General features: G+C 38.9%; 1 protein-coding gene across 1 annotated transcript in view; it reads right to left on the bottom strand.

Annotated features, from left to right (window-relative positions):
• The window catches only part of plxnb1b (plexin b1b), a 159,706-nt gene that overhangs the window by 94,544 nt on the left and 50,050 nt on the right, over positions 1–15,112 (bottom strand). The window contains exon 3 of the mRNA XM_084726514.1: positions 5,058–5,195. The gene's annotated coding sequence lies outside the window, so the exon portion shown is untranslated. The remainder of the gene's footprint in view (positions 1–5,057; positions 5,196–15,112) is intronic.

The following is a 15,112-nucleotide window of genomic DNA, read 5'->3' as shown; positions in this document are numbered from 1 at the left end:
GGCCAATATATATATTAATATTGATATATCAATATTATATTGTATTTTGATATGTGACTAGATATTGTGATAGATTTTGGATATCATTATAAAGTGATATGGCATAAAAGTGCTGTCTCTTCCTGGTTTTCAAGGTTTCATCACAGGAAAATTACATTTTCTGATCTTACCAGAGTGTGTTTTTACCCACTTAATCATTACTACTATATTTATGATTATTCATGAAAAAACTGAATTGTGTTCATATTTTGTGAAAGCATCAGTAGTCATCCCAACAATATTGTTACACTGATATTGAGGTATTTGGTCAAAAATTTTGTGATTTTTTTGTCTGTCACCCAGCAATAATACAACAAACTCATTTTGTCACTTTAGCTGCCTTCACTCGTTGGAGTACACAACATGTCTTCAGTTACAACCTACATGATCAAGAATTATCCACTGTCATAGTAGGTTTTTCAGCTATATTGCCCAGGCCAAATATTGCCCAACCCTACTTAATTCTTTTCCTTCTGAAATAAAATCTTGTCTCATCATGTCCTATATTTGCTCCTTGTCCACACCTACAGCCAGGCCCATGATTTACTGCTTTCTCTGTATTTCCTTGTAAACGGTGGCACAATCTGACTTGCACAATTTTCTGAATCACTGATTGCAGATCAACATTATTCATCTGCCATTTCCAAGGAAAACCAGTGAGTAATGTGGCTGGAGTCATTGTGCTGCTTTCAGACTCGTTCCTCTAAACTCCATTTCTCACTCTGCTCTGCTCTGCACAGTGTGGAGTCCTCCAGGCAGTACAGATGCTGGAATGTCGCATCCCCGACCCCCAAGCTCTCTCTCTCTCTTCACTCTCTCACCATAAATAGTGCAGCATCTCCGGAGCAGCTCTCAGCATTCAGAGTTAAATGCTCACACAGGGAACATTTCCCTCTTAGCTCCAGCCTCACCTCCTACTGGGAACATACCGTAAAAATCTGCACAGCGCAGCACGCTTTTAAAGGTGAACCAGAAGGAATGGGCTTTAAATTATTTCTGTTACACAAGACAATGGGGAATGTAAAAATTTAAAAAGGTCTTGAAAATTTATCTAGGTTTGAAAAGAGCAGAGCTTTTTTTCTTCTCTGGGAAGCTCACAGTGGAGCAGCCTGTTTTAGCTGTGGCTGAATATACACACAATAACGTCACTGTGTGCGCTGCTTGTTGCATGGTGATATTGTTTGGATTCTGGTGGTTCTTGCAGTGTTCTGGGTAGAAGTTAAGTCAGTTTTGGTGGCTATTTTCAGCAGCTTAAAGACTGTCCAGTGTGCATTCATCAAATGAGAGGTTTGGAGAGCACAGAGGAGCCTTCACACCCTTCTCAGGGCAGCTGCTGATGTCGACAGACTTACTGCAGTCAAATTTAAGACGCAAACTGTGTATGGGTAATGTATGCAACCTTAAAGATCGAGTAAAGCAACAATAAATGTATGCTCCAAGTTCGTCACACCACAGAAAATATGCATTATTAACCATCCAGCCAAATCTGAAGGTAAAAAAATTCTAAGTATATAAAATTAGGTCTCAAAATCATGAAAAAATGAGCAGTTTTCTCTGCTCTGAAATGCTGGGGGTGTGTCCACACACTGTGTGTCCAAAACCTGAAATCAACCTGAAACATGGACGCTCAGACATGTTTGAGTCACCAGAGCCAGAGGACAATGACAGGATGTTTTTTTTTCTTCTGTGTCGGGTTGTTGGAACTGAAGTGAGCTGAAGTGAACTGCTGGACTGATTTGAACTGAGAAAGTCACTGAAGGTTTGTAACTGACTGCTAAAGAGAGAGAAGCAGTGTTGTTTGTGTGTTGGTTTTTGAGGCGTATGCAGTGTTGGGGGATCATGCCTCCAGCATGTCACCGAGCCATGTTTCAGGTTTGCCCATAAAAGTCCTGAACACAGAATTTTTTTAACAACAGCTTAACAGTCTAACTCCACAATTCAGGACTACATAGTTCTCAGTCCTTTCACATGTCTTCAGCAACTATTGGCATTAGGGATGTTTAATTTAGGCTCTGATGGAAAAACAAACTAGCTTTCACACCGCAGTACATTATGTCCTTAAATATGTCAGATTCTTGCCACTTAGACTCCTGCTTCCATTTACTCCTAAATATTTGTTGGCATTTCTTTTTTTTTTTTTTTAGTCTGTCTTTTGTGTTTGTATCTCAATAGCAGTTTGAGTAGGCTTTGTAAACCAAGACTTCAATAACTCTGACATATTGGTGGTTACCAGGTAACACATGTTGTCTATTTTATAGATACAAAGGATTGGGATGTTTGAGCAACTGTAATTTTGTGTTGGTGAAGGCTTGCAGTATTGAAATCAAACTTGGTGGCCATCTACATGGATTATTTTGTGACCACACAGTAACTTTTTTGGTTTGACATGTCAAACCCTGGGCTTTATGTCTGTAACTAAATAATCTGACAACTACTTTCTCTAGGTTATAAGCTACACAATACCACAATTAATACATATCTTAAATCTCATATTCACCAATTAAGGATGGAAATGTGCATTTTACTTGACTGATATTCATAAACACTGTCAATCAGGTATCATTAATAAAAAATAAGATACAAAACTTTTTCTTTGTTTACATTTTTTTCTCATTTTAAGTCTAAGTTTTCTTACTCAACAAATGGCTCCACCAGATAATACAATAAATCAAATGAGACTCTGACATTTCTACACTATCCATTCATTCTTGATTAATACATTTTTAATCTGTTAAATTTTTAACTGTAATTAATTGACAAATGATTAATCATTAACATCCCTATTACCAATATGCTACTTGCTGTTATTATGCTGTTAACTCAAGTGGTTTGAAAAATAAATTTCTAGACAATTTAACTGTTGAACCAAGTCAGCTGTGTGAAATTACCTTAGACTAAGCTATCTGCATAACACTGGTATATTTTTAAATATCCCACACACAGCAATGACTTTGAAAATTCTCTGTAGGTTGAGTCTCCACTGGAATATTCTCTTCTGCTGCCAAGTTCACCTCTCAAATAAATCCACTGCTTAACTTTCATGCCATGTGTGTGCAGGAAAAATGTGTTATTTTTGTAATGTCACCCTGGGAAACACACCTACCTATCAGCAAATCATAAAGCATAAATATGCAGCTTGCTTTTCCATAACTTGACGTTGAATGGCGGATGAAATGGATGAAACTGCACATTATCTGAGAAGTTGTGCAAGCAATGAAAATTTGATTTATAACTGTCCAAACTGTTGGTTGTAAAGGGTCCAAATCATCACTGTTGCAAAGTTTTCTGCCAAAAAGGGCTGCAATAAGCTCGATTTCCGCAGAGGCAGCATAGCGTGTTCTCATTTGCACACGGGCGGTCACAAAAATTATTCAGATTCTCTCCAAACCATCTTTTAATGAGCTCATTGTCATCAAACACTCCCAAAACATTGCCCCTGCCAGACTATGACTCTGCATAAATAACATCACCTGGCAACTCCTAACACGTTTGAATGTCTGGAGCGCTGCCCAATGTTGACTGAGATGGGACAGAGTATTGATCCAACATTAGATGTTTTGGACTGATTTAGGACTGATTTTGTGCTCTGATAATGAGATAAATACACGCACAAAAAATCAGTGCCAACTCTGACAGTTTTTATACTTCACTGTAAAAACTAAAAAGTTGAGAAAGCTCAAATAAATTTTTGAGTTGTATGCCCAATTCTGACTCTTTTTTTGTTTTTCTGATGTTTCACGTTTCACTACTTATCTTTTGTCGAGATAATTTGCTTTTCTTCTTTAGATAAACTTAAATCTTAATGTTTAGGAACCTCAAAAAATTGTATTTCAAAAATTGCTGGGTGAACTCACTGAAGTGAATGTAAATAAGGGTTAATATTTTAAAAATTTTCAATTAAAATTATTTCATTTTCATGCACTCAAATAATGGCAAATAAGGAGCACAGCTCACAATGACCATTTTAAAAACTTTCTTTTTGAGTTTCTAAAACTAAAAACTATTTTTTTGGTTGTTTATTTCAAAACTCAAGAATTTGAGTTTGGCTCAAAACTAAAAAAATCTATGGCTGTAAATTGCTTACAGATTTATTTATTAATTAATTAATTAATTTATTTATTTTTTCACAGTGTTGGTGCTACAGATGGCAGTCCAAAACAAGGACCAGGCTATGATACCCAGGTCAAGCAAAAAAATGTCGAGTGCTGAAATTATTGTCATGTCTTTTCTACTTATTCCTTGATCAGATATTTCCTTATTTAAATCACAGCTCATCATATTTTATACTAGATTTCGTATGCAGGTGTTTGCATCAGTTTTTAAAATGTTATACATCCAAATGTTTTGCTTATTTTATTCTAGAAGTAGAAAACACCAGAGAAACTACACGGTAGTAAGATATTGAAAAAGAATTGTTTTAGCATCAGTACTGAAACTCATGCATCACACTGGCATTTACATCAAAATACTTTCAAATAATGGGAAATAAATGGAAGAAGAAATGTAATGTGCTGACTGTAAATGATACTTCAATGAGGATAAAGAATGCTTTCTTTGCATGCACAGATTCATTCAGGATGGTGTGAAGTGTGTGTGTGCGTGCAATTTTTCTGATGGTAAAGAAATCAACAGTCGAGTCTCACACCTCGACTCTAACAGTCTCATTCATCACTGTGCTCCAGACAGCACAAGGGTCACCAACCCTCAACACGTACACACACATACAGTAAGGCTCATTATACAGGCAGGCGGGGGATAACAGCACCCACCGCCCCTGCTCTAAATTCACCCAAAGCATCATTCACATCTAAACAAGGTCTGAGTGACCTGACCTTGGAAGGCAGGCAGGCGGGCAGCAGCCAGCACTGTGCTTTCATCTGGCCAGGAGGCAGAAACACAGGTAGATAAACAACACACACAGCCAAGGGGAGCAGCCGGGACTTCTGCAACAGCTCTTTTACTGATATCACACCAAAGAGTTCAGGATTTGATTAAAAAGCTGGAGAAAAAGGACTGACCTGATCCACTGTGGTCCACTGTCGATAAGATGGAGATTAGTCCCTGGCCACAGCTACTCACAAGAAGAGGGGTTGCCAGGTTTGAGAGAAGATGACAGGAGAGGCCAGCACTCGACAGTGAAAGGTGACTTCAGACACCTGTAGATGGAAGGAAGACAAGACATTTTCCTCATCAGTGTCACTGCTGTGAAGTACACTTGACCAGCAAAAACACAGGTGAAAACCCTTCAGGTAATTGGTATTTTGGAAGGTTATTAGATATTTACATAGCAACCAATCAGCACTGTGCACTCGAATGAGGGAAGGTTAAGACTGGCAAACTGTAAAATTGTCTGCAACCAAATCTACTCTGTGAAAAAACATCATGTAGTGAACATTACTACAGATCCAAGTATTCTGTAGACACTGAATAAACAGAAGTGGCAGAACTCAAGTTTTTCTTACAATACCATTATAAAGGTAAAAGTCAGCTGTATTGTGACATATGCGATCATATAGTCAGATTCAGTCTCTACATTTGACACATCCTAGTATTTGGAGGAGTCCAAGACAGTATTTGGAGGAGTCCAAGACAGTACCTCAGTCAGGGGTACTGAAATGTTTTTATGGTGGGGAAAACTGGAGCACCCCGAAGCATGCATGCATGGGATGAACACTCCTACACTACACAGAAAGGCTGGGATTGGAAACCCACGACCTTCTTGCTGTGGGGCCAAAGTGTTTACCACTGCGCTGCCTATTGCCTTAAATGCTAAAAAGCCTGTGCACTGATCCAATAACATGTAGGCTAATTACAAAAGTCCAAAAACAGGACTCTGCTACTTCCCGACAGCCTCCCGAACACCATTTTTCTTCCCAGGATGATGTTGTCATGTTCTGTGACATTCATTCTCTGTATGTAGCTGTTCACGTTTTTTCAAAGAGTTTAACCACAGACAGACAATACAGAGACAGAAATCATATCATATCATACAAGGTAAGTAGTGTACAGTAAGGCTGTCAAAAGTATTGATATACCGATTGTTTTTCAAAACCACAGGTTTAAAAAACTGATCTAAGTGCTCATTAAAGACCTCATTTCAGTCTTTATTTTCCTGCCTGAAATTCTGATTACTGCATAACACACAATGTTAATAACCAGTTGCTGATTTTAAAAAAAGAAAAGGATGGTATATACTATATAGAGTATACAACTGTGAAAAAAAAATCAGCAAACACACAAAAAGTTTAGTTATCATTGGTATTGGGAAGGAGAAAAAAATCTGAATTGGTACTCGGAACATCTCTAGAAAATACTGCCAAATTTCAACATAGAGATATATGGAAAGAACCTCTACAGTGCATACAACCCTAAAACATTTGTTTTCTACCTCTACAACTCAGTTCTATTTAACTTGAAACCATTATGTGCAATATAGAACTGGGGAACATAGTACCCACGGAACACCGGAGCCTGGAAACATAGGAATGTTCCCTTCCCAACAGGGTAAATTGTTATAACTTCAGTACTAATGATCAAATATTACCATGCTAAGCTAAGACTGTAACCATGGTGAACATAATATAATAATGTAATAACATATAATATCTGCTAATCCTCAGCATGTTAGTATGCTGTGCCTCAAGCTAAAATTATTCCTTCTGCATCTAGAAGTAAGTGAAGATCGATTTGGATCCACCTGACATATATTTTGTCATTAGAGGATGTATGCAGGCTCTGTGCAGACATGTGTACACCTCTAATCTGCTGTGACCAAGCAGACTTGTCACGAGGACAGTACACTACAAATACGTAATAATGTTTTCACTAGAGCTGCAATAATTAATCGATTATGAATCAATTTTTAAATTCATCTTCAACTATTTTGATCGATTAATCGGTTTGAGTCATTCTTTAAGAAAAAAGGTCAAAATTCTCTTTCCAGCTTCTTAAATATTGAATATTTTCTGGTTTCTTTACTCCTCTCTGACAGTAAACTGAATATCTTTCAGTTGTGGAGGGAAACAAGAAATCTGAGGACGTCATCTTGGGCTTTGGGAAACACTGATCAATATTTTTCACCATTTTCTGACATATTATGGACCAAACAACTGACTGATAAATCGAGGAAATAATCTATTGATTGATTGACAAAAATAACAAGGCTGCAACTAATGATTATATTCATAATTGACTGATCTATTGATTATTTTCTTTATTAATCAGTTATTAGTTGGTCTATAGAATGTCTATACAATGTTAGAAAATGGTGAAAAATGTTGGTCAGTGTCTCCTAAAGTCCAAGGGGACGTCTGCAAATGTCTTATTTCATTTACAACCAAAAGATATTTAGTTTACTGTCATAGAGGAGAAAAGAAACCAGGAAATAATTTAGCCTATTTTATCTTTAAAAATTGCTCAAATGATTAATTGATTATCAAAATAGTTGCTGATTTATCACTGCAGCTTTAAAAAAGATAATTGTTAGTTTTTCAACCTTTAAAAGGACCACCACAGCACTTTAGGAAACATGCTTATATTAAGGCTGCAACTTAAGTGAAAAGCTCTCAGTCCAACATTTAGCACCACATCCTGTGGCCCCTCTGACATCAGTGTGGGCAGCTGAGGACTGAGCACTCGTTCAACACTGTTGGTAATGGGATCAATGAGATTACACTGCGTCAGGTACACAGCTGCCCGGGCACTGATAAGCTGGGTGAAGTGTCACAACCCCCGACACACATGCTCACACACACACACACACACCTCCCACTCAGTGTCATGACAGGCGCCTCCCCCGCAGCCCCAGGAGGTAAAACCCACAGCACTGAAAGACCTATGACGTGCTCGTCTCATCGAGGTAAACCTGGAGGGGCCACTCCTGCGCCTCACCCCTCCATCTGCGTGTAATGACGGCCACGGCCAATTCCCAGTGCAACCAGTCCAAACCAAGCCAATGTACAGACAGGAGGATGCATTTATGTAAGAGGGAGGAGGGAGCTGGGACAGGTCAGAGGCTTGATTTATGACTCATCCCAACCGTTGTGGTGCAATCAAAACGCACCACTGGTCCCATCCACGTCCTCCTCCCCCGACAGCGGGACAGGGGAGGCTGGGAAAAAATAGGTGTGTGTGTGTGTGTGTGTGTGTGTGTGTGTGTGTGTGTGTTGGGGGTTGGTTGGTACTGTGCAAGCACCTCTCCTCCCTTCTGTTCCAATACAAGGGCTGGACAGCTACATTAAAAACACAATAGGCACCCTCCCAGCCCCCATCAGTCTCCTGCTGGTTGCAACCACTAGTTTGTGTGTGTGTCTGTATGTGTGTGTACACTAATCAGAACATCCAAAAAAGATGCCCACTAACAGTAAAGAATTTACTCTGCGCATCACAACTTTGAGCCTGAGCATAATCAGTGTTTTGAGCGGAGCTGTGCTGCAGGATTTAAGAAGTTGGGCTTTGTGTGCTTTGCATCTTAAAAGCTGCTCACTCTCAGGTTTGGTAGTCTGTAACACTCATACAAAAACTCCAGTTTAAAGTGGATGGATTTGACCTGGAAGAGCAATTTCATCTTGTTAGACTCTACTTACTAATATCCCATTCAATCTAACTCAGTGACATGGGATTCATGGCTGATATTTAGTATGAATTTTTTTATTTGTCTAAAACTCTTTTGAGCATCAATTCACTTGCTCCAGGTCTCAGAATCTGACAAATAAGCTCAGAGCGTTACAAAATCAGTATTGTGTAGGGATGTAATGATCCATCACTTTGGATCAATGTATTGATTCAATGATCAACAAACCAATATCATCGATGCAAAGTGCAAACATCGAACCATACTGTCACCTTTAAGATATGCCTGTATTTTAAAATTCCCGTGGCACGTGTGTGTCAACACCTGTCCATGTGTTCCTCGTTCCTAAATACTGGAAGATACTGGCAGATAACGGCAAACAGCCAAGAAAAATACAATGGGGATGTTTATTCCTGAGAAGGGATACATCAGCAGTTTGGACAAATACGCAAACAAGGCTGTTATGAGATAAAATACTCAGGAAACATCCTGGCCGGGCATCCAGTCAGCTAACTTACTGTTCTTGCAATGGCAATAGTGCTTTTATGGCAAAAGCAGAACAATAAGAGGTGGCAGCTTCTTCTGTAACTGATTCGATAAACAGGTGTATGATATCTCGCATCAATTGCAGACCCAAGAATTGAAAATCGTGGAAGACTTTGTAATATCAGCAAATATATTGATTCTATGGACAATCATATGAAAACATTATAATATAATATATTTAGCCTTTAAAATCTTCTTCTGAGTGTCTGCTCTGAAACTGGACTTTGAGATCAATTACAATTTAATTGTTTGTGTCTCACTCAGTAGTTTTTACATCAATACATTTCCATAGAGCACAGGAATAGACGCTCTCAAATAGCCAATATCACTGATGCAAAGTCAAAACTTCAAACCATATCATTATCTTTAATACATGCTTTTATTTTGAAATTGCCATGGCACATCTGTGTCAACGCATCTGTCCAAGCTCACCTCCTTCATGAACATCGAGACAGTGCTGGCACCAGGCAGGTAATGGAGAAAAACGACAATGAGGGTTTTTGCTCTGCTATCAGAGAATAATGAGCAGTGTGGAAATGTATGCAAATGATGCCGTTATGAGATAAAATACTCAGGAAACACAACCAAACCTAGCCGGGCATGCAGTTTGCCAATTTGATGCTCATGAGTAGAGGAAAATCTGCTAACTGCTTGTTAATTTACGAAATACAAAAGGCCATAGGTTTAAGCTAATAATAGCGACTAGCAAAATACAACTGCTTTGTCTATTAAACTTTCATTGAGCTGAATTTGATACTTTAGGCAAATGTTCTTGTTGTTAAGTTGTTAGTAGGGCTGCAACTAATGATTATTTTTATAGTCAATTAATCAGTTGATTATTTTAGATGGAAAGTAAGATTCAGTTTATTGTCCTAGAGGAGCAAAGAAACAAAATATATATTCACATTTAAGAAGCTGGAAACCAACTACTGGTTGATTAATTTAAAAACTGATTAATCATTGCAGTTTTAGTTGTTAATGGAGTCAATTTAAAGTAAACTTTGCTGCACTTAACCTTATTTACAGTTATTTGTGTTATATGTTCTTTTATGGCCAAAAGCAGCAAAGAAAGGTGCAGCAGCCTTTTCTGTAACTGATTGTTACACAGACAAATGTTATTGTCTCATATTGATCACAGGCCCCCGAAATGAAGTGACTCAAAATCGTTTCATGGCAGACGTTGCAATATCAGCAAATATTGTACTGCTAGTTGAAGAATCAATATAATATTACATCGTGATGAAATGTGTGATTTACACTCCTGGTATTTAGCTCACAAAACAATTTTCTTTGTTTGAAACTTTGAGAGTGATGATGATTAAACTCTTTGTTTGCTGCTCATTGAATAGTTTTGCTATTACATTAATACATTTCTATAGAACACAAGAATAGATGTGCTCAAACATAAACACACACCAGTCAATTATAACACATACACACTATCCATATGAATAGTAGTGTCACTGCACTGTCATCCCCTGCAGTGACACAGATAAGCTCCGTAACAGATCAATAAAGAGGAACGACTGACACACACACACACACACACACACACACACACACACACACACACACACACACACACAGTATCATCAGCCTACACTACACAACCAGCCTCCTTCTACTGTGCCCTCACTCAGCTGAGGATGTAACAGGGGAATCACTGGGCAGATCTGTGTGTGTGTGTGTGTGTGTGTGTGTGTGTGTGTGTGTGTGTGTGTGTGTGTGTGTGTGTGTGTGTGTGTGTGTGTGTGTTTCTGGCTTACAAATACACAGTCAGACAACAATAGACCTCCAGCCACAGAATACAACCACACCCTGACTCTGGCAGAGACTATCAACAAACACATCTCTGTTTGCTCTGGTCCACAGTGGCAGGGGGAGAATCTGTCTGCGCTCCTCAAGTTACACTTCATGACACGCAGTCCATCACTGACACTGATTCTTACTCCTGTCGACTCATTTTTAGAGCTGCAACTAATAATTATTCTCATCATCAATTGATCTGTCGATTATTTGATCAGTCCAAGCTGATGTCCTAAAATGTCTTGTTTTGTTCACAACTCAAAGATATTCAGATTACTGTCATAGAGGAGTAAAGAAATCAGAGAATTTTGACTTTTTTCTCTTAAAAAAGTTGTCAAACTGATGAATCGATTATCAAAACAGTTGGCGATTAATTTAATAATCCATTAATAACTGATTACTAAATCAATCATTGCAGATTTACTCATTTTTGATTAAACTTTGTTATTTCTATACTGTATTTTATTCAGGCAAAGTTCTTGTACTAGTTACTGCACTTCCCTGACCTGGGACAGGATTTAGCAGCAGACTCTGGAGGGACTCTACCACTACAGTGCATTTGTTAAAGCTGAAGCCTTATCAACTGAGGATCACTAAAGAAAACACAGACTTCATGGAGGACTGTCTCACTGGTCTCCTCACTGCTTTACTAGGAAGAAAATACAGTTTGTTTTCAAGCATTGTTTACTGCCATGTTGCCAACAGACCAGCAGACAGACAGATCTTAAACACAGGTTATTCTTTCTTACAGGAAAGTGAAAAGGTTCCACACATAATACTACAGATTATTCCACAAATGTCTTTAATTATTGTCTACTGCACCTTAATACTGTGTGTCTGATCGGGCAGGAGGTGGAGGTATGAATGGTATACAAGTACATAAGCACATACAGTTCTATAGTATGAATTTTGACTTTCCCATCATACCTTGGTAAAGTCGTCCCTGTGTTTGACCAAAAAGCAACATGATAATAAGTTATAATAAACAATAAAAGCACAGATTAAAGAACCAATCACGTTAAAGCTTTTCCAAATTTGAACTGACAGTTTTGGTTTTAGCTTATTTGTAACGATTCACTACAGTGAATATAACAAAGAGGAGGAGGAGTGGGGAAGTAAAAAGTCAGACAACAAGTAGAGAACAATAATCTGCAAATCATGCCAGACAACAGTGGTTATAAGTGGTGGTAATAACTAATGTATGTGAGAAAAGGTTTTGTATTTTTGTTCTATTTACTACTCAGTACTACCTCAGTACTATGTGCAATTTGTAATACACTCAAGAGTACAGTAATAGTTGCCTTGCAGTTGTCATGCCAGTGCTTTAGCCCTGCAGAAGAACTTAGATTGTAGAGATAAATTTAAAGAAAAACAAATATGTTGTGATAGATACAGTTTCCATCCATGCTTAAAACGAAACCATGATTAGGGCTGCAACTAATGATCATTTTTATAGTCGATTAAACAGCTGATTATTTTCTCAATTAATCGATTAATAGTTGTTTGTTTTTGTTTTACTCTAAGTCAAAATACATGCAATTTTCTTTTATGGAGAAGTAAAGACCCTGAGATTATTCTCTTTTAAGGAGAGAAGAGAATTTTGACTGTTTTTCTTTAAAAAAAAAATACTAAAATTAATTAATTGAATAGTTGGCAATTAATTTAATACCTGTATTTAATACTTGTTTAATAATCGGTTAATTGATTCATTGTTGCATCTCTAACTGTACCACACTGCCCAGCCTTCTGTACAGGTATAAAAATGTGCAGTATGTCAAAGTTGAACCAGGGTTTTCCTTTCTTTTTCCATACAAGGGAGTTAAAGCATGTAGTTAAATGTGAACATGTTTAATACGTCTTTGTGTGCCTCATTTTAGCACCATGTGATCACTGCTGATAGTGCCTCCACACAGATCCACTCAGGTTTTAGACATAATCTACACACAGACCCAAAACCAATGGCAATGCAACAAGACCGAAGCTAATTAGACTGAATATCTGGACTAAGCCTGAGTCTGGTCCCAGATCAGGTCTTGATTACTTCTACCCAAGTGCACCAGTAGCCATGTTTCCATCCAAATGTAGGGCAATTTCAAATAGTAAAGTGAGAAAAGAGAAAATGCAAATAAATGCTTGTTACTTGATTCATGGAGATAAGCAGTAGGTGGCTCAATTCTCCAGCTGGAAAACCATTATACCATCGCAGAAGAAGACTTTGCAAGCAAGATAACAGCTTTAAAAGAGCACCAGTCAAAACTTAAACAGTGAAGAACAAAGTAGAAAACCAGATGGAGAGCTGACATTTCTGTTAGTTTCATGTTGTCATGTGAGGACAGCTCCATCAGATCTGTCTGGAGTAATCATGGATGTAACATAGAGACATGAGAGCCATGAGGAAACAGCTGATCAGTTGTGCGAGTGCTTCCATCTCTCATCACCTCTTCAAACAAGGTAAAAAAAAAGAAAAAAAACACCTCAAGTGAGCGTAAAAACTTCTCTGCAGACGTAGGAAAGTTTTTTGGAATTAGGTTTTCAAATTAGATATTTCAAATTACACAGAAAATTTGTTGATGGAAACACGGCTCTGCTGTATCTCTGCACAGAAGCTGCTGTGTGAAATGTCAGCATAACAAAAAAGGAATGAAGGACGAAGCTGCAAAAATAAGTGAAGAGGATTTTTCAATCTCAGGGTCCCAAATCTGCAAGAGCTAATTAAAAGGAGTGACTGGCGCCTCACAGTAGCGCTGCATTGTGTTGATGTGGTTCAGTCCCACACCACGAAGAAAAAACATGTTTATTTCTTCTTTGTCTGAAAGCCTCAAGGGGCAGAAAATATTTGGATTGCCTGTTTAAAGCTCCACAACAACTCCCCTGTATTTTATCTTACCCCCTCTTGTCTGCGTGTGTGCGTCTGTGTGTGTGTTGTGGGTGCTGCAGTAGTTATGGGAGTCATATTGAAGGATTGACAGTCTATTTCCACAGTCTCTCTCCCACACACTGTTATCAGCACAGTGGCCTGACAGCAGCCTAAATACTAGTCATTACTCTGTCCTCCCTGCTGGCCGGCTCAGATAGAGCCTGGTTTGCAGCAGCAGCAGCAGCTCCATGTATCACCGTGACTGATGCTGCACAAATGTTGACACCAGTAAAGTACTGCACATTTAATTACACATTACGCAGTAGATTCATGGAGAGTTTCAACTCCAATCCATTTTTACAATACTTTGTTTACACTCAGGCTATATTCAGCAGCTGACAGCTTCAGTGTCAGTGAGTTTGGATTTTATGTGACTCCTTTAGCTGTGTTGTGGATGTGTTTGCACAGCTAGTAAACAGCAGATGAGGATACAAAGTGTATTTGGTTTCACAGGCTGCTGCTCGCCACTCCTTTGGATCTGTGGCCTTTGAAGGAGTCAGGTAACAGATGTACAAGCTGGCAGTAAACTAGAAACCAGTAATTACACACACACACACACAAACATCTAATCAACATGTTAGCACAGTCACAGTGCAGCACTGCTCCAATTCCCACGTCTTCATTAATTCTTCTTCACAGCAGCAGAGTCCTCTCTGGTCGGGCCTGTTCTCCGAGCTCGACAGCTACAATCAAAGAAGAGCCGCTCCGTAACTAGTCTGCTCTGCCGGGCGGCTTCCTTCAGGCCTTGTGCGCGCGGTCCAACCGGCCGTCCCGTTCTCTTGTGAGTCTCGGGAATCTGAACACTGGCAAGGTCATTACCGAGGCTCAACGGCCCCCCTGCTGCGAGAGGGTCCACACACCCCGGTTTAATTGGCCCTCCATGCTCCCACCCTTGTCTGGGACGTCCCATTTCGTTATGAGAGGTGTTTGATCGTGTCATTGGACGTCTTGTAGTGCAAGTGGTCCATGAGCCAAAATATCCCTGCAGCCAACTTCAACAGAGAAATGACTGTCAGGCACTGTGGCAGGTCTAGTGGCACCTGGTCACAAGAGAGTCACTCTGTTGACACAAAGAGGGTTAAACCTGCTCAAATTTTCCAGGAATGTAAAGTGAGCAAGGCGCTATGTTAGCCAATAAAATGTGTATTGTATGTGTAAGTGCACATTCCTAATACATTATTTCGTAGCATGAACACTGTACTTTAACAGCTGACTGAGAAAAGATAATGTCT

Source organism: Lutjanus erythropterus, chromosome 2 (genome assembly GCF_056507025.1).
Source record: "Lutjanus erythropterus isolate fLutEry1 chromosome 2, fLutEry1.hap2, whole genome shotgun sequence".
Taxonomy (NCBI): Eukaryota; Metazoa; Chordata; class Actinopteri; order Lutjaniformes; family Lutjanidae; genus Lutjanus; species Lutjanus erythropterus.
Note: the sequence above shows the minus strand (reverse complement) of the source record. Positions and strands in the feature narration are given on the sequence as shown.